This window comes from Gekko japonicus, unplaced genomic scaffold (assembly GCF_001447785.1).
Source record: "Gekko japonicus isolate JY-2015 unplaced genomic scaffold, Gekko_japonicus_V1.1 scaffold335, whole genome shotgun sequence".
In the NCBI taxonomy this organism is placed as follows: domain Eukaryota; kingdom Metazoa; phylum Chordata; class Lepidosauria; order Squamata; family Gekkonidae; genus Gekko; species Gekko japonicus.
The window spans coordinates 1,048,178-1,067,162 of NW_015165840.1; positions in this window are offsets into that span (position 1 = coordinate 1,048,178).

An 18,985-nucleotide genomic window follows, 5' to 3' on the forward strand; every position below is an offset into this window, starting at 1 on the left:
GCGGCGAGGCCAGCTACAGAGCGTTCCCTGCGCATGCGCAGGGGACGCTCTGTCACTTTCGGGGGGATTTAAACATCCCCCCAATTTTTTTCAACTTTAAGCATTTTTGTGCACACGTGGGGACTGCCCCACGTGTGCACACACCTCTCCCTGCCCCCCAGCTGCCCCCGGAGCACGGATTTAGATATCCGCACTCACGGGGGCAACTTCGCTATTAGTATAAGGATAAAAGGGCTCCCCAACTGATGATCAGCACTTTCAAAGTTAATGCTGCGAGTTGTCTCTTTGGCAGGGGAAATACCTCACATGCAGCAGGAGGACCAGAGCATGCTGCTCCATGCAAGTATCTCTAGGCCAGGACCCATGGAGTCTGTTGCAAGTTTGTGTGCAAGTTTGTACATTGTATTGCCTATCAGACTGAAGAAATCAGTTCCATAAAGTCTGTTGTGTGAGTAACATTTGACCTCAGAATCAGTTGACGGGATGTGGCTCCTGTGTGCTTCATATTTGTTTCACTGCAGCTTGATCCTATTTTGCTCTTGAGTTTATGATTTGAAAATTGCTTCGTTGGACAGGCTAGTGGGTCTTAAGACAGGTATTTCCTTAAAGCTTCCCATGGCCTCTTTCCGCCTTCTCAGTCAGTGAAGAGGAAAGAAGAACCCCTAAGGCAAGGCACTCGTCATTTTTGCGCTGTTTTCTGTCTTTTATAATTTTTCATCTCAAGAACCTTTTCCGAAAAATGATTTTGTAAAAAATTCATCTCTTCTATGAACCACATGACCACCTTTCATCCCAAAGGTGTAAAGATAATACTTCAGTATTTCATGTTTCAGTGGTGGGCACCATCAACTCCAGATTGTTTTTCTCTTCTCTCCCTCCAAAATGCTAACTAGGCTGTTAAATTATATACATGCACAAGTTTCATATCACCAAAAAAGAGAGCATGCTCTTGCTTTATTAGACACCAGCATCACTTTTTCAGTCCCGGATAAATGCTAACCCAGCAGCACTTATTTACTTGCCTTTGAAAATTGCCTTTATTGTGTTGCACGGGCTGCTTGATTGGACCATGGCAAATGTGCTTGCATTCTGCTGCTGGAAATGAGGCCTTTGTAGCTATTAATGTTCTTTCCAAGCTGACAGAGCTGAGTTTAAACTCATACTTGGGTGTTTTTTCCGCAACCTAACCATATCGGCAACAACCTCCTGATACTATTTGCCATACATACTGTCAGTTCTCATTCTCGTTCATTATATAACTCGTGTAAGCTTTTCTTGATTGCTGGCAAATCTTTTTTTTAAAATTTTCTTGTTCACATTTTGCTGATCCTACCAGCAGGAACTTGCATTAATGCCAATGCCCCTTTCTCTGTATCCTACTGCAAAGCTGTTATTGTGCATAATTTGTCTGGAAGAATGAGCATTGTATCGACAAAAGGCCAAAGTCTATGACAGAGTCTATTCAGCTGCAAAGCTTTTGCTGTCATTGTATCAGTCTATTTGCTGTGGGAAAACGGTAGAATTTCAGTTTGTTGGCTGACCTCTACATAGTAGCTACCTTAACTGCACAGTATATATGTACATAGTGTAGAAAGAGATCAAGTGAGCCCTGAACTACCTAGGGACATAGTCCGGGCTTCTGGCTACTGTCTAAATGTACTGACTACAGAGCTCTGCATTCCACTAGGTTTTCGTGCCAAGTCAACCACTGCATAAAAATTTCATTTTCTGATTTCCCAGCAGGGATTTATTCCTGTGTCTGTGCAGCTAGAGGACTGTTGTTACCTATGGGTATGCCTCACTGATGAGCCTCAAGGCTACAAGGCTCTGATCCTGTCTATTTCCACCTCAAGTATGAAATGACTGAATCAGGCTGGCTTCAGACCAGGGAAGACAAAATGTATGTCACATGACAATCCCTCCCTATAGTATGTCAGCTGTTACTTCTTCCTGGGGAGTCATCACTGGGTGAACCCAACACTGGGAGGAGGTATATTCTTCAGAAACCCATCTATTACACTTCCTATCTGTCTTAGTACTTTTATTGGTACTGATAGGCTTATACTACTTATATCTGATGGTATTGTGTTGCTGTTTGCACTGTAACGCTGATATTTGCAACCTTTGATTATCTAAAAAAAATCAATTAAAAGTTAATAACCAAAGAAACCGATCTATTAGAAACATAGAACAAAGGGGGAGGTTTTACTTCTGTAGGTATGTGCTTCCCCACTTGTTATCCTATTGACATGCATTCCCACTGGTGGTCTTAGCTATGGGGCACTGGGGCAGCTGCTCTGGGGCTCATGCTGGGGGCTCCTCCGGAATGCCATGCAGCTGTACTGGCTGCCAATGCCCTCTACCACCGCTACAATGACTTGAGAAGCAACAGCAAGTGAAAGAGGCTTGGGGATCTCTAACAATGGGAGGGGGGCTTTGCTACATAGCCATCCTCTCTCTCAGCCAGCCAATGCCAGCAATGAGGGAGGGAGCAGCCAACTCACTTGCTGACCTGCCTTGCTTAGCCAGATCTGCCGCAGGCAGCTGAGCAAGAGAGCCATGCTGTGCTATTGTCCTTATCTCTTGCCACTGTCTGGCACCTGTGCACCATACATGCAGGCAGGAGGAGTGCTGCTCCACCTGCCTGCTTACTCAGGCAGCCCTTACTATCTCACTGCTGACTGGCATCCACAGCTCCATGTCCCACACATGACAGAGCAGGGAGGTGCTGGTGCAAATACTCTACTCTTCAGGTGATGAACAATGAGCCAAAAGAACTAGTAAGGGTTTCAGCAGAGCTGTGTTGGGCAGCTGCTTCCCATGGACCACTATGGTCCTGGGTAAGCCATTCCCTTTAATCTCATTCAGTGGGTTGAGTAGGAATAAAGTGGGGGGGGGCATCCTGGTCTTTTGCCCATGGCTGAGTAGGGTGCTGGCATCCCAGTGGAAGAATTTGGGATTGTGCACAAGATCACTGCAGATGGTGACTGCAGCCATGAAATTAAAAGATGCCTGCTCCTTGGGAGGAAAGCTATGGCAAACCTAGACAGCATAATAAAAAGCAGAGGTATTACACTGCCAACAAAAGTCCATATAGTCAAAGCCATGGTAATCCCAGTAGTAATGTATGGCTGCGAGAGCTGGACCATAAGGAAGAAACTCCCGAACAAATATCAAAAGGTAACTTCACTCATTAAAAAGGGCATGTTATTTAACATGCTAAAGCCCCCCCCCCTCCAAAGAAATGACAATAATAGTATGCAGGTACCAGTGTATGAGATGAAATGTCACTATGTCTGTAAATGGGATCAAATTATTGTGATCTTCCATTGAGCATGACCCTGTGATTGCTGCATTTATGCAGTGGGGCAAATTGACGTATGTTGTGTGTCTTGACTTATTTGTGTGGTGTGTATTGTGAAACTGGAAGTGGTAGTTGTTTGGAAATGTACTTTCTTGATGTTCAGCAATGAAAAGTGTTGATATCTGTATGCTGGCAAAGATATGAAGAGTCGGACTCGACTGTGCAACTGACCAAAAACAACAAGTTATTCTCCATTGTGCTAAATTGTAATATCACTTACAGTTTCATGTGTGATCCTCCCATTTTTCCCCACCACCCTGTCGAGCAGTAGCAGGGCCTAGGGGTTCAGCCCAGGAGGTCTCCAGCTATAGTGGGAGTCCTGGCCTCTCTATGATTGAATCAAAGTTACAAATGAGGCTGCTAATTAAAAAAAAAAAACTTAACTGAAATTCTTGGAAAAAGAGTCTCTGCACTAGTAATGTTTCCAGTGAATAAAGTTACGATCCATTAATGTTATAATTTGAAGGGCAGGGTATAAATACAAACAATATCTAACTCCTTTAGTCTTGTAGAATACGATCAATTCAAACTCACATCTTTCTACTCTGGTATTACTTTAGTATTTGTTTTAACAAATTTGGATAACAGTTATTGGTGTTTAAATATTTTAAGAAGTTATGCATCAGCCTAAACAGGCTTTTAATCAATTGAAATTCATAATTCAAATAAAATGGACTGATTTGACCTTATAGTAAATCATCAATCTATTAAGGTTGTGCAATCATAGTTTGTTATTTTAATTGTAAATTAATGGGAGTTGATGTTATTAGGTGATTGTAATAGCTGCTGTGATTAAAATGTATGACAAGGATAGCATAACTGTTCACATTTCTACACGACTCATACATGAAGTATTTACCTTTTGGGATGAATTTCTCCTTCCATGCAGTCTTTTAACCATTTGAGAAATGAAAAAACAAACAAACCTTTCCCCATTGCAACAGTGGCAGTTCCAAATATGGACCACGTGACCTAAAGAAAGAAAAAGGTATTTTTCATTCACACTTTGGGAAGGAGATAAACAATGTTATTGGAGGCATTCGGGTCCATCAGTACCATTTTGGGATTTGGGATTCTGGAATTATTCAGATTCCATTATTGGAGACTATTTCCACAGGGCTAGAGTGGCTTGCAACCAAATGACACCAAAACTGGAGGAAACATAGTCCTGCCTGTCCACTAAAGACTCCAAAGTTTTAAGCAAATTAGATGGAGTGGTCCAATTCCACAGGCACCTGAATAAGGTGCCCCCAGCCATTGTACTTGTCTCCATTGTTTTCTATGGGAGAAAAAAAGTATGCTTTTTCCAGGGCAAAGAAGGCAGCAGCCACACACACAAGAGCAACAACTAGCCAAAAAAATCTCAAATGCAAACAGAACCAACAAACCCAACAGAACCAACCAACCAGAGAATCCCAGCAGAACCACGGGCCAGTGTGGCAACCCCATCATGACCAATATCAAATCATAGAAGCAGAACTTAGGGCCAGATGTGGCAAGCTCAACACAACAAATGTCAAACCAGACAAACCAAGCCAAACCAATTTAACAAGCCAGTACAGAGGCAGGCAGCCAGAACTGACAAGACACTCACTCCCGCACACACACACAGGTACACACACATTAACACATACACAATAACATCACTTCCCCAAGAAAGGCCTCAGAAAGCAAGAGGAACATGTTTTTTGCCTCCACGTTCTCTTCTTTCTTGCAGTATCAGAAAATATTCCAGAAATATTTGGGAATTACCCAGAAGATCAGGAGCCAGTATTTGCCAGCAGGGACTGTTTTTGCTTTCCTTCCTCCCCTCGTTTTGGTGTTTCTGGGAGTTCATGGGCTTCCCTACTGCTTTTGTCAATTTCAAATAAGTCTTGTCAGTTTTGAGAGGTTCCCACCTTCCTTTGTGTTCCCTTCTATTTTCTCACACAGAACTTGCAAAATCCACTCCCCCACACACCCTACTTGAGTTTGCTGTGACTCTGTGCTTTGAGATCAATCCTCTTAAGCTTGTAGTACCACAGTGGCATAGGGTTCTGCTGGGCAGTCTGCACATTGCAATTAGTTGTGCTGGGCTTGTAACCCCCCCCCCACTTGGAATTATTGTGATTCTGTGCTTTGAGGCTTGAGATCAGTGCTTTTAATCTTGCACTGCCACAGTGGTACTGGTTTTGCTGGGCATTCTGTATACTGCAACTGGTTCTGCTGGGCTTGAAAAAAATGCCCCCCTTCAGTCCACTGCAGAGATGATCTGGTTTGACATTAGTCCTCTTTTGCTTGCACTGCCACAGTAGCACTGGTCTGCTGGCCATTCTGTTCATTGCAACTATTCTTCTGAGCTTGAAAAAATGCCCCCCACCTTCAGTTTTCACTGCGGAAATTCTCTGGTTTGATTTTTGTTCTGTTTGGCTTGGCACATGGCTTGTGGTTCTGCTGGGATTACTGAGCTCTACATTGGTTCTGTTGGACTTGTTGCTTGTTCTCAGTGATTGCAACTTGTAGGCATGGCATTTTGTCTTAGAAGCAGCTTGCAGTGGTCCCCCCCCATAAGAAATATTAGAGAATGGCTAGGGGCACCCGGTTCAGGAGCCCATAAAATTGGACTCCATGGTCCAATCAACTTGAAAACTGGGAGTTATTTAAAGGACACCTCTAAAAACAACTCCCCCAGTCACCTGGAAACCTTTAAAAACAACTGTACCTTTAAAAGCGACTCCCCCAGCCATTCCCCATAAGAAATAATAAATCTGAAAAATTCAGAAATCTGAAAAAACAACAACACCTGAATCCAAATACCTGTATGGTATTTGGAATTTGGGAATATCAGGAATGTACCTGAACCTGAAAAAAATGATATTTGTTTTTTTTTGCGTACCCCTATGATCCGGCAGTGCTCTGGCACATCTGTCAGTGCCTGCTCCTGGTGCAGCAGATGGACAGTCGTCACACTGTGCAAGAGATGACTCATAAGATTCTGGGAGGTCTGGAGCAGACATTGGAAATGGAGTCAAGCTGCAGCCAGGCCTGCTTTTTATCCTCATTGTCCATGGTCAGAAGGCTATGGGCTAGAAGACAATCTTCATGATTGGATAGAAAGTTAGAGCTTTTCCTAATATGTGATCTCATTTGCCTTGGAGAGCTGCCTCCATCCCTCCAACCTCCTGTTGCCCAGGAACCCATTAAAAGAAGAAAATATATACATGCCTGGGATCCTTAAAATGTTAGTCCTAAATATTCACAAATAATCCCAGATATATTTAGGACCCAGATACCAGTATTCCCAAATATTTGCAAGGGTCCCAAATATCATCCAGATACCTGAATATATAGTTAGACTAGATATATCCAAGCATACATTCCTACTGCTGTGTCTAATTGGACTGGAGTCAGCCAGGTTTGAATGCCCGCTTGCTGAGTGATCATGTGCCTATCACAATCTTGTATAGCCTAACCTATCTGAGAAAGCACAAAGTCCCCAGAACTCTACTACGGTCATCCTGAGGAAGTTTGTTTGGATTATGTGCTTTTAGAGTACTTGTTCAGCCACTGCAGATGGGATGAAGGGGGAATCAATGTTTATTTGCTTATTTATTAATATTCCTCTTTTCTCTCTAATTAGGACCCAGCACAGCTTCTCATTTGTTCTCCCCTCCTCCAGTCTAGCTTGTGAGGAAGGCATAGGGTTGCCAAGTGCGTCTTTGCTGGGAGCGGGGGGCTCCTGGCTGGCGTCTGGTGTGTGTGTGTGCGCGCGCTGCACGTACATCACCCAGAAGTGACGGGAGGACGCCAGGCACGCTGGGGGCAGGGCCATGGCCATACAAGGGAAAACCATAGAGTTTTCCCTTGTATGGCCATGGCCCCGCCCCCAGCATGCCCAGTGTGCCCGGCGTGCCCACGTCACTTCCTGGTGACGTGCACGCAGGGGTGGGTTTTCCCCTGGGGTCCGATTCCGCGGCGTTGGAAATCGGGCCTCCAAAGCGGGGGTTTACCCACCACCCACCCCCACTTGGCAGCCCTAGGAAGGCAGGATCACAGAGAGCAGGGCTTGAGAGGCAGATCTTAACTGGCAGTCTGGATAGTGACATCATATTGTATAGCTGGATACCCAAAAGGTTGAGGTTACAAACATATATTTTAAAAGATTAAACAAAATGTATCTTGAATATTACAGTGCACTTAGGCCTTTAGGCCATACAGGTCATATGCTGTGCAGTACACATAACATAACAGTGCAGAATACTCTTAGTAGCACACTTTGCAGTACATGTTACATATAATGCAGTGTACTCTTAGTAGGACTGATTGGAACCAATAAACCAATAAAATTGGACCAGATGCATTTCGGCCACGAAGGCATTCTTCAGTGGTCCCAGTTTAATACAACATACACACTATGTGAAGGAATCTATATCATAGTAGTTTTTAATGAACTATTTAAGTGCACTGTAAAATAATGATATATTTTGTTTACTCTTTTCAAATATATATTTGCAACCCTAACCTTTTAGGTATCCAGTTCAATTTTTGGGTTGGGTTTTGGTCCTTCTTTTGTGTTGATTATATTGTACAGTGCCATACAAACAAAGCGGGAAGATTCAAGTGGAGTAGCCGTGTGGGTTTGAAGCAACAGAACCAAGTTTGAGTCCAGTGGCACCCTTAAGACCGACAAAGTTTAATTCTGGGTATAAGCTCTCCTCCCAAAAGTGTTTGTTAAAATATCATTGATCAATTTATGCCACAGGTGTCAGAGGTCTTAACTAGACAAAATACTGGGAAATCTGTATTCTCCTTATTTTTTAAATAGAAATGGCAGCTGCACAATCATCGGGGTCTTGTGGAGGGGAGGACGGGTTCAGACTCTTCACCAATTAAAATTAATCCTCTCACCAGGAACTGCTACTAAAAAGACTGGGAAAAATGTCTGCCATCTTTCCCTCAATGGATTATAAATGTCATAGATGTATGATGTTTTTGATAGGCATGTGGGTGGAAAGGTGAAAGAGGGGACCTGATGAAATGCTATTCGTATTTTTGGATAAGATCATCTAGCATCCCATCTATTTGTATCCTTATAAGTACCCCTGAAAGAGAAGAAAACCTTCAGTACAGAATTAAATATGTTTAAGTGAAACAAATACCGTTTTTCCTCTCTGTGACTCCTCAGCTACAGCAAACTTATTCATTCATTCATTACATTGGGCTTCTACCCTGCCCTATCCCTGCAAGCAGGCTCAGGGCAGGTTACAACAGATTATAGGTACATAATCCAATTTCTAAACTACAAACCAAGCATTAGACAACAGTAAAACATCAATAAATAACAACAATTATAACAATTATAACAATTGATGGTGTCAGCCAATTATTCCATGTCTAACTGCTCCTGTATACGTTCCCCACATGTATGCAGATGGATGGGGCAGACAAAGTGACAACTAGATTGTACATCCTTAGTGCTGATGGGGCAGACAAAGGACAACTAGATTGTACATAACAAATGGAGCAAGCAATGCAGAGAGCAATGCAGAGGGGGGGAGGCTGAAATGCATGAGGCTCCGTTGCCTCGGCCATAGGCCTAGAGGAACATCTCCATTTTGCAGGCCCTGAGGAACTTTCTAGTCTTTCTAGTACAAATTCTCTCCAACTGAAGTAAACATGTTTTTGCCTACTCTCATCGTCCTATGCAATAAATAACTTTTATTTCCCCTACTATGGCACTTAGCATTAATTTAAATATGCAGGAGATAAATTGTGCATATTCATTTAACAAAAACATTCTTGAGTGTGAGAGGGCTTCTTTTTTCCAGAAGCATTTTTTGAGGGGGATGTGTAAGAAACAACCACATATAGTGCGTGTTGGGTTCAGGCTTCTGGATTTTCTTTACTTGTGGCAGTGCAGAATCAAAATGACTAATCTCGAAGTAAATGCAGTTTAACGGATAATAGTCAATAGCTTGAAACAAAAGGCAAGAACTTGTTTTATGACTAATGAGCTCTTTACTTTTCAGAAGTGAATTATTCACTCACTACCAATGTATTGTTCATGATCAAGGATAAAAGACCAATAATATATTCCATCAGGAGGGAAAAAATTGGATAGCATACAAGGGGGGAAATACATATTTCAGCTATATTAGCCAATGAATCTTATCCTACTGCATTCCCAGTGAGAACAATTAAAAGAAGCAGTTGATGAACTAAATTTGAACTTCATTATCTGTGATGTTCAGAAGTGTGCCTAACAGGGTTTTATTTTCTGAATAATCTCCAGTGATTGCTAATACAACAACATATCTGATAGTTGACTTCTGTATTTCAGGCAATAGATTCTTTACATGAAGGAGAATAAATTGGATAAAATAAGAGGAGTATTTGTTTCTTTTAATTAGAGCATTTACAAACCCACCTTTCTCCCAGATAACTGGAACCCCAGATAGGTAACATCAATTCCAGAGAGCTGACTTATGTATTTCAGGCAATTGCTTCTTTACATGAAGGAGAATAAATTGGGTAAAATAAGAGGAGTATTTGTTTTTTTAATTAGAACATTTATAAACCCACCTTCCTCCCAGATAACTGGAACCCCAGACAGGTAACATCAATTCCAGATAATATTCCAAGATAACTGGGAGAATACTGGGTCTTGTTCCAGCCCCATTTTGAAGGCAAGAACTCATATTCTTTTTTCTTTTTTTTATAATCAACAGTGTTTCACAGAGTCAAAACAAAGATTCATTTAATCTAGCACCCTTGTCTCCAACCGTATTCTACCAGTTATTCTTGGGAAGTAAGGAATGATGCAGATAATAATTCCTCTCTTGTTTTCCTCCAGTATCTGGCAACCAGAAATAGAGCTGAGCTATAAAGGGGGAAAGGACATTTCACAGACATTTGCTCGCCTCAGTTTCAGGATCTATAAAAATGCCATATTTTAACCAATGGGACACTGCAAACTTTTGTGCATTTGGCTTTTGTCTCGCCTTTTCTCTAAGACAATCAAAGTAGAACAAATAATCCTCCTCTCCCCAAAATAATGTATGAGGGAGGTTAGCAAGAAAACATGATGGATCAAAGTCACAAAATAGATTTGTGTTTGAGCAAGGATTTGAACCCATGTTTTATTGGTCCCGGTTCAACATGTTAACCATCCCACCACTGCAGAAAGAAGGCATGTCAACACATGCTGAGGCAAGTCATGCTTCCCTGTACCTAGATTTTAGACAGCTGCAGCATTGCTCCATTGTGAGTCTCTTCAAAACCCTGAACTGCTGCAACTCTAGCACATTTCTTTCTCTTAGTGACTGTGATATCCTCATGCAGCCAATCAGATTTAGCTATGTGACAGAACCACTCAGGGTATACAAAGCTAGTTTAGTATGAGGTAAATCTTATATTGTTTCTCTTCAGTGACATCATAAAACAACAGCAAGCTGGCACAACAAAAGGTAGCTGTTTGGGATCTTAGGAAAATCTGCCTCCCCTTTGTACCAAACATTTCTTTTTGCAAACATTTTGCAAAGGAGACAGTGCCAACAAGTTAACCCCCTCCATCCTGATTATAATATGTGGGGAGCAGATGCAAATAATATGCTATTGTTCCGTGCTGTGCGTATGGTCCATGGAACATGTTACTGTAGAAAAGCATACTGTTTCTTATAAATATGTAGTGAATTTGCTTATTATGTTGTCTTTATACACAAGTAGACTGAATTAGTACAAATCGAAACTTGGGTTGGCCATTGGCTAGACTGTTGGACTCTGATGTGGGAAGCCCACTGTGAGATCATGGGCAAATAACTTATCTCTTAGCTTTTGTTTCCCATCCATGAACTAAGAGATTTGCATGTGCCATTGGCTAATGCGGTCATTCATCTCCTGGATTTTCCATTGTAACGATTACACTAGCACAATATCCAGTAATATATGGATCCAGCAGCACAATATCCAATGATGTATGCCTTGGTTTGTATGCCTTGGTTTCTAATTTTATAGCCTTTCAATTATTACTATATTTTTAATTTCACACTTCCCAGAAGGAGGTCTGCGTAGCAGATAACCCCCTGCCTTTAATACTTACAACAACTGGCTAGCCTGAGGGAATGGTGACATAGGTCACTCACAATGCAATCCCGAATGCCCCCCCAAGGCAGAGGTGTCCAGCTGCTGGCATGAGCATGGTGCCACTTGTCAGCTCCCTATGGATATTACACAGGGAGAAACAACATGAAGCCCCCTGCTGGGCACGGAAAGCATAGCAAGTGTGTTGGAGTCTAGAAAACCCATCAGCATCTACCAGTCATGCAAGGCAGCCAATGATTACCCTCTGAGTGGCACACACAGGCGCAGCCAATCACTGGCTGCCAATCTGGCCATTGCCCCCTAAAACCACTAACAAAGAGCCGGTGGATTAGGGGAAAGACCCCACAACATGGGCACCCCAACAGAGGCAAATGGCCTGAGAGGTCCCCTCCCCAGCCAGAGGGGACACCCATCCCTTCCCTGGCAAGGGCTGGAGCAGCAACAATAGAACTGCTCACATGCACACATCCATGCTCCAAGATATATGCCTCCTTCCCCTGGAAGGGGAAACGAAAATAAAGGCAGAGGCCAGGCATCAACCCACAGTCCCCAACATGCCCGACCAGCCCCCTAACCCCAGGGGCAGGAGATGAGGTTCCAAAGGAACATGCCAGCTGGCATTAGGTGCCCCACTGCAGCCCTTACAGCACCACCAGTCACATGGAGCCAGGCAGAGAATATTACACAGACAGGAATGGCTCAGTGGAATGGCACTAGGACAGCAGGACTGGGGGTCCTGGTTTGATCCCCACATGGGGAGAAGGGAGAGGCAGGCAAGAGTCCCAGGTAGACTGATCTTTCACCCCTGCAAACAACAAAAGGGAGGGTGAAATGGTCAGCTTATGGTCCACCCCAGATATCCATCATTCTGGTTTGTATGTTGCTGCACAACTCTCCCCCTCTGCTGTGTAAAAGGCAGCAGAGCCTGTGCATCCACCATGGCCTCCCACCCGTGCCCTAACACCTTTGTGTGGCTTATCGAATGCTAGCAGTACTGTGGGAGAGTGTGGGACCCAGAAGCTTCCTTTCCTCAGAGCAGCCACACACCTCTTTGGACCACCCAACAGCCCATTCACTGTGCATTCACAGCAGCCAGTGTGTGGGGGTGAGGTTGGGGACCCAAGGGGGGAGTCAGCCGCCAAGGTGCCATTGGACCCCTGCTGTGCTTTGCAGATGAAAAAAACAAAAGTCCAGTGGTACCAGAGAGACTGACCATCGCCACCCCTGCATGGGCAGCCCTGAGTCAAAGCCCTCCCTCTGTGTGAAGGGGCAGTCCCAAGGGAAATCAGATGTGGGGAGGAAAGGATGGGGGCAGAGTGGGATGTGGAGCTGCTGTCATCTAGTGAAAACCAAACAGTCTGAGACACAGTTGAGGAACAACCCATACTTTATTACACTGCAAATCCTGAAGAGGTCTGTTGAATCAAGTTGCCAACTCTCTGGGCCCGTGAGGAAACAGGCTGAACTATCCTTGGCACAGCATGCTTCTGAGCGAGGTGTGCTCCCAGGTCAGAACACTGCCCATGGCATGATGCTCCAGGAGGTGTGCTGGAACTGGAGATGGAGCAGAGTGTGTGTGTGTGGGTGGGAACAGTCATGGTAATGCATGCCTCTCTCCCTGTTGAGTTACCATCTCCATGAATGCAAAACAGAGATATGGGCAACAATGGCAAACAGCAGAGGCACTGTGCTGGACACACCCATGTCTGTGGTGCTCCGGTAGAGTCTACAGTCCCAGCTTTATGGGGAGGGAATTCACGCCCCTTGAGGAAGAGGCTGGTGCTATCCAAGCTACACTCACTTGTCCTGTGTAGAAGTGCTAGGTGACTAGCAACCACTACAACAGCTGCAGCAGCTGCACAAGGCTCTGATCCTGCAAGGAATGAGTCCAAGGGTTGCCCAGCAAGCTGATCCACTGAGTAAAGTGGGGCAGGTGCCAGACACCCCCCAAACCACCACTGAGCCCTGTCCACTGGGGTGGGGTACCATCGCAGGGCTGAAGATACCCCCCCCCAATGGCAGTTCTCCCAGGAAACTTTCCCGGGATCTTTCCCCATTGCATGAGGCAGTGGCTCAGGCTGCCTTCACACAAACACAATGCTGGGCTCAGTTGTGGGAGGGGGCATTGCCAAGGCAGCACCCAGCCTCATGTAAGGGGAACAGGAAAGCAGGTCTCGAATCCCAACCTTTGCTTACCTGCCAGTGGGTGGTTGCCCCTTTGGGTCAAGCCTCCAGAGAAGAAGTTCCTGTTAGGGTTCTGCACTGAGACATGTTAGCCACACGGGCTCTCCCTCTTAGATGTTTGCATTAAACACTCACCCACTAGTGCTAAAAGTCCTCTCTGTGCTTTTCGTTCCACGGAAGTGCCACACCACTCACTCAAAATCTGCATGGTAGGGAGGTCGCAGACAGAGTCTGGTGCCACGTTCCCTACCTAATGAGTAATGGGACATCCTGGCTGGGTGTTTTGCAGGGTTGGGGCAGGAGCGATTGGGTGCTGCCACAGGGGAGGGAGGTGACTGCTTGTGCCCATAGTCGGCATCATGTGGCTCTCTTTAGGCCTCTTTCACTAGAACATACTTGCCCTGTACATCAGAGTCTTTATTATGCTTGCATTGTTTGCATTGATTTATAATACAGCTCTGTATGATTCCATACAATGAGGCCAGTTCATTCATTTGGGCAAGGTAATAATTTACAAGACTGTAGATCTTTTAAAATGCCATATAAAAATGAGAAAATCACAGTATTCTTAAATGTGAACTAGCTTTAAACCCCGTGACCATTTTTTTTAAAAAGCTGTAAGAACGTTCATTGTTTTAAAATGTGGCATCAGTATCTTGAATTGACTTATAAAGAAAATGGTGCAGATCTATGTTCTGAGTGTTTCAATGCTATGTGGCATGTGAACATTATAAGATCCTGTGGGTTGAATGTTATTTTCTGTCCTGTTTTTTTAAAAGTAGGATATTTACTATAGGACTAAACAGAATGAAACTTCTATCCCCTTTTACACTTAATTAGTTCACCTCGAAGTGATCTCAAGGTGTTTCCAGAGCGTGAAGAACATTTTCCCAGCCCCCGTCTGAAATACCTGAAGACGGTAGTTTTGAGTTTGTGCAGTAACATACTCTTAGAAGAGTCTTCTGAAAAGGGCACCGTTTCAGCTACATAAAAATTCATGGGAAGGTTTTCCATTCCTCTTACATCTATTGGTTCTGCACTTTTTCTTTGCCGCCAGCGAGAACCTATTCATCATCGTAGGAGAAGAATGACATTTTGTCCAAATACTTTGTATAACTAGGGAGAAATTTATTTTGGCTTTACTGAGATTGTCATGAAGGCTTTGTCCCTTTTTGTAAAAGGATTTTTTTTTAATCTTGTTCCTCTCCTCCCCTCCCCACCATTGCCAAACATGTTTGCATGGTTCACTGATGCTAGCAAACTCTGATGTGCATGGAATAGCCTGCTATTCCTTGGTATAGCAAGGAAGAATGGATCTCTAAGAATCCTATTTATTGTCTCACATTAATCATCTATTGGTTGTCCCTAAAGAAATGGGTCTATTTTTATGCATTATGCAAAATCTCTTTATTTCGGTATATCCTTGAAATACTCAGTATTGCCAATATACAATATGTTAAGATTATTTGGTACTATTACTTGATGGTTTCATTCAAACTTTTCCCCGTGTTGCTATTTTCCCTGTTCCTGTGTTCTGATCAGTTTTGTAAGGCATTGCATTTTTATCCAAACTGCTATTTAAGTCTCTGGTACAGTAAAAAATTCATTCTCTCAGATCCTGAGTTTACTGGGATTATGAACAAATAAAAGGTATATCACAATTGATCACTGGAATGCTGTTTTGGCTTTGCCATATTTTGGGAGAGATTTGTGAATGTGGGGCTTGTGACCTGTGAAGCAGAATTAGATAATTTCAGCTGATTTTTAGACTGGTATTTAGGTGTGATCTTCAAGTATGTATCATGAACTACTTATCATCAATGATCTAATATATTTATTTTAAAATTCTACTGCACCTTCCTATCTATGTGCCATTAAGCCATTAAGGTTTACAAGAAAAATCAAAATGATCAATCATTTATAAATTCAACAAATGAAGCCTTGGCTATATTGAAGATAGTTAACCATAGATAAAACCAGTTCAGACCCATTTTAATTGCCATCAAATGCAAACATAAAATAAAATAAAATCCAGTATCAATTAAGCAGTCAGATTTGCCATATCCTCATAGTGAAAGCCATGAAAAGTCAGTTAATAACAAAACAAAAGTAATCACCAAACATTCAGGTAACCAGATCAGACTTTGTTAGGTCCCTAAAAGTCAAAAAAGATGGTACTGGGTAGATATCCCTCAGGTGGGTGTTCCATAATAAGTTGAAACAAGTGCTTTGAACTGTGCCCAGAAAAGAATTGGGAGACAAAAATCTTTAAGAATAAGTGTAGTAAATCCATTCTGGAGGGGCCTAGTTAATATTTGGCCATTGTATTTAGAGCAAATGGAACTTTCCAAAGACTTTTCAAAGGTCGCTCATGTATAAGGTGTTATGTGCATGCCTAGTTCAAAAGCAAGAAATTGCAAGTAGATAAAAGGTACCGCTTTGGTGGGAAGGTAACAGTGTTCTGTGCACCTCAGCATTTAGTCATGTTAGCCACATGACCACAGAAAAAGTCTTTGGATGGTGCTGGCTCTTCAGCTTAGAAACAGAGACTGGCTTTTGAGCAAAGGAAACCTTTATCTTTACCTTTTAGTTGTTCGGAGGAATGCAGTTGGCATGCCAATCAATACTGGATGCTGCTAGTGAATCCATAAACTATGCTGGATCTAGGAGCATTCCTAAGCTGTGAAGCTCATCTTAAAGGGAGAGTGCAACCCACCATATACTAGGGTTGCCAGCCCCCTAGTGGGAGCAGGGAAAACCCCGCTTTTGCAGGCTCTTTCCCACTGCCAGCCAGGTGGCTGGCGGGGGGGGGGGATCCCACCTCCAACTGACCTTTTGGGGCCTATTTCCAGTTTCAGGCCTACTTCCAGTTGGGGGTGACACTCTGTTTTTTGGGGAAAACTCTATGGTTTAAAGTCAAATTTACCTTAGTGTTTTGCCCAAAAACCAGAGTGTCACCTCAGACTGGAAGTATGCCCAAAACTGGAAGTAGGCCTAAAAACACCCAACATCATTTCCGGTCTCCCGAAAGAATGTTGGGAGAGCCTCCCTGGCCAGGTAGGTCAACCTGGCAACCCTATCATAGACATATGGCAATATTTATTTGCATCAATAAGCACAATATCCATGCTGTTTTCTTGAGACAGACATTTTCATGCTTCCCACTGAAAACAGTGCTGGCATTACTAAAAACATGGAACAACATTTGAACATACAGATAATTGTTGAGTGATGTTATCATTCAAACATGCAAAATGCAAAAATATAATTCTTCTTGTTGTTGTTGTTGTAAAAATCAGCTTATTGGTCTCAGGATCAATGCTAAGGGTCAACTTTGTGAGCACACTTAAGTAGCACCAACTTTCGTAAACAAATTTAACTGGATTACAATCTATGCTTTTGAGAGCTTTTAAAGCACTGCAACAGCTTGAAAGTAGATTGTATTAGTTTTGGTCCTCTGAGTGGGCAAGGAAGTTTCAAGGAAAGAAATAAGGGCATTATTTTTATAAGGGGGCAGTTTATACACTAGTGGCCTAATGAGGAGGGGCAGATTAGCCACTGAGGCCATTGAGGAAAGTCCTGGTGGGTTGATGGCTTGGAGGTCCACTGCCCAGGGCCACCCTGGCCCCAAATGAGTGACAGGCCTCATCCCGTACCAGGCAGGTAGCAGCTACCACTGCCCTGGGCCAGTGGTTCTCTCACCATGCTGGGCAGGGAAGGAGGTGTGCAGCTTGGCCAAGCCCCATACAGCAAAGGACATGCCTGGTCAGCCCATGCATGGCATGTAGGGTTGCCAGGTCCCTTGGACCTGTTGGTGGGGGATGGGGCGGTTAACTTACTGGAAGCGAGGAGGAACACTGAAAATAAACTCATGCCTATGTGACCCAGAAGTGATGTAGGCACATTGGGGACATCGGGGGGGGGGAAACTCTGGTTTTGGGGCAAAACTCTATGGTGCATCATGTTTATTTCTAGTTTCTTGCCTGTTTTGGGGGGTGATGGGGGGGTGAATAGGCATGCTTGAAAATGTGGGACACCCCTTCTGCACCGATGGGTCTGGCATCCCTAATGACATGGGGATCAGTCTCCCTCTTTCCTTGGCAGGAGGGCAGAGGTGGGGTGGCTTGGGAGGGCCTTTTCCCCCAAACTGTTTTTTTTTTTGGTCCCAGCCTGTCTCTACTTACAAGACGGAGATCTGTGCTAAAACCTTCTATTCCTTTAAGCTTTGTTTAAAGCAGCTAAGGGAAATGTACTGCTAGGGGAGAAAGGATTAACCCCTTACCGCTGTGCGGCTTTCCTGCTATAATTGTTCCTGAAGCTATGATTTGCCCTCATGGGCAAATACCCATATAGTTTCCCTCTCAGAACAAACCACAGTTTTGGGGATGGGAAAATGTTACAGGGGAAACAGTTAACTTCACTGTTGGAATCTAAATCTATTTTGGGGTCCTCCGTATCTGCTACTAAAAGAATTCTGAAGAGATGGGAGATTCAGTTACAGATCTACAAACGTGCTTGGCCATAACATATTATGTTTGGTGTAGTGGTTAAGTGCGTGGACTCTAATCTGGGAGAACCAGGTTTGATTCCCCACTCCTCCACTTGCACCTGGCTGGATGACCTTGGGCAAGCCGTAGTTCTGATAAGAGCTGTTCTTGAAAAAGAGCAGTTCCTGTCAGAGCTCTCTCAGCCCCACCTACCTCACAGGGTGTCTGTTATGGGGAGGGGAAGAGAAAGGAGTTTGTAAACTGCTCTGAGACACCTTTGGGTAGTGAAGGGCGGGATATAAATCCAATCTCTTTTTATCCTTTTCTATTTATTTCATAGTTCATTCCCTCACATTACAGGTGGCACCAGTGTGTAAGTTAGGCTTTGAAAGAGGCTTAAATGTTGGGGAAACATATATTAGTATCAATCACGTTCCCCAGCCATTTTAAAACACCAGAGGACTTATTACTTTATGTATCATTTTCTGCTTTGTATTCAAGCATATGTATTCTGCACTCACAGTGTCAACAAATTATTTTCATCCCTCCAACTTACTCTGCTCAGTCTGAGATTCCAGGTGCTGTCTACCCAGCAGGCTAAGCAGTTGAACTGATTAGATAAAGAGTTGTGGAAAAAAATGTCCAATTAAGCAAGATCATTTTTTGCTCTCTCATCATGATTTCATTATGTGATTATGCTCATTATTAACAAAGCATTCGTCAAACAGTCTTAGACCAGCATTCTTTCAGCCGTTCAATCCTCATCTTCTAGTCCATTATGATGTGGGTTTGGTTGCTTACTTAATCTGGTGTTACGTTTCCTACTCTCCGATACTGTGGCTGAAATGTTTTTGATAGAATACTTCTGTTT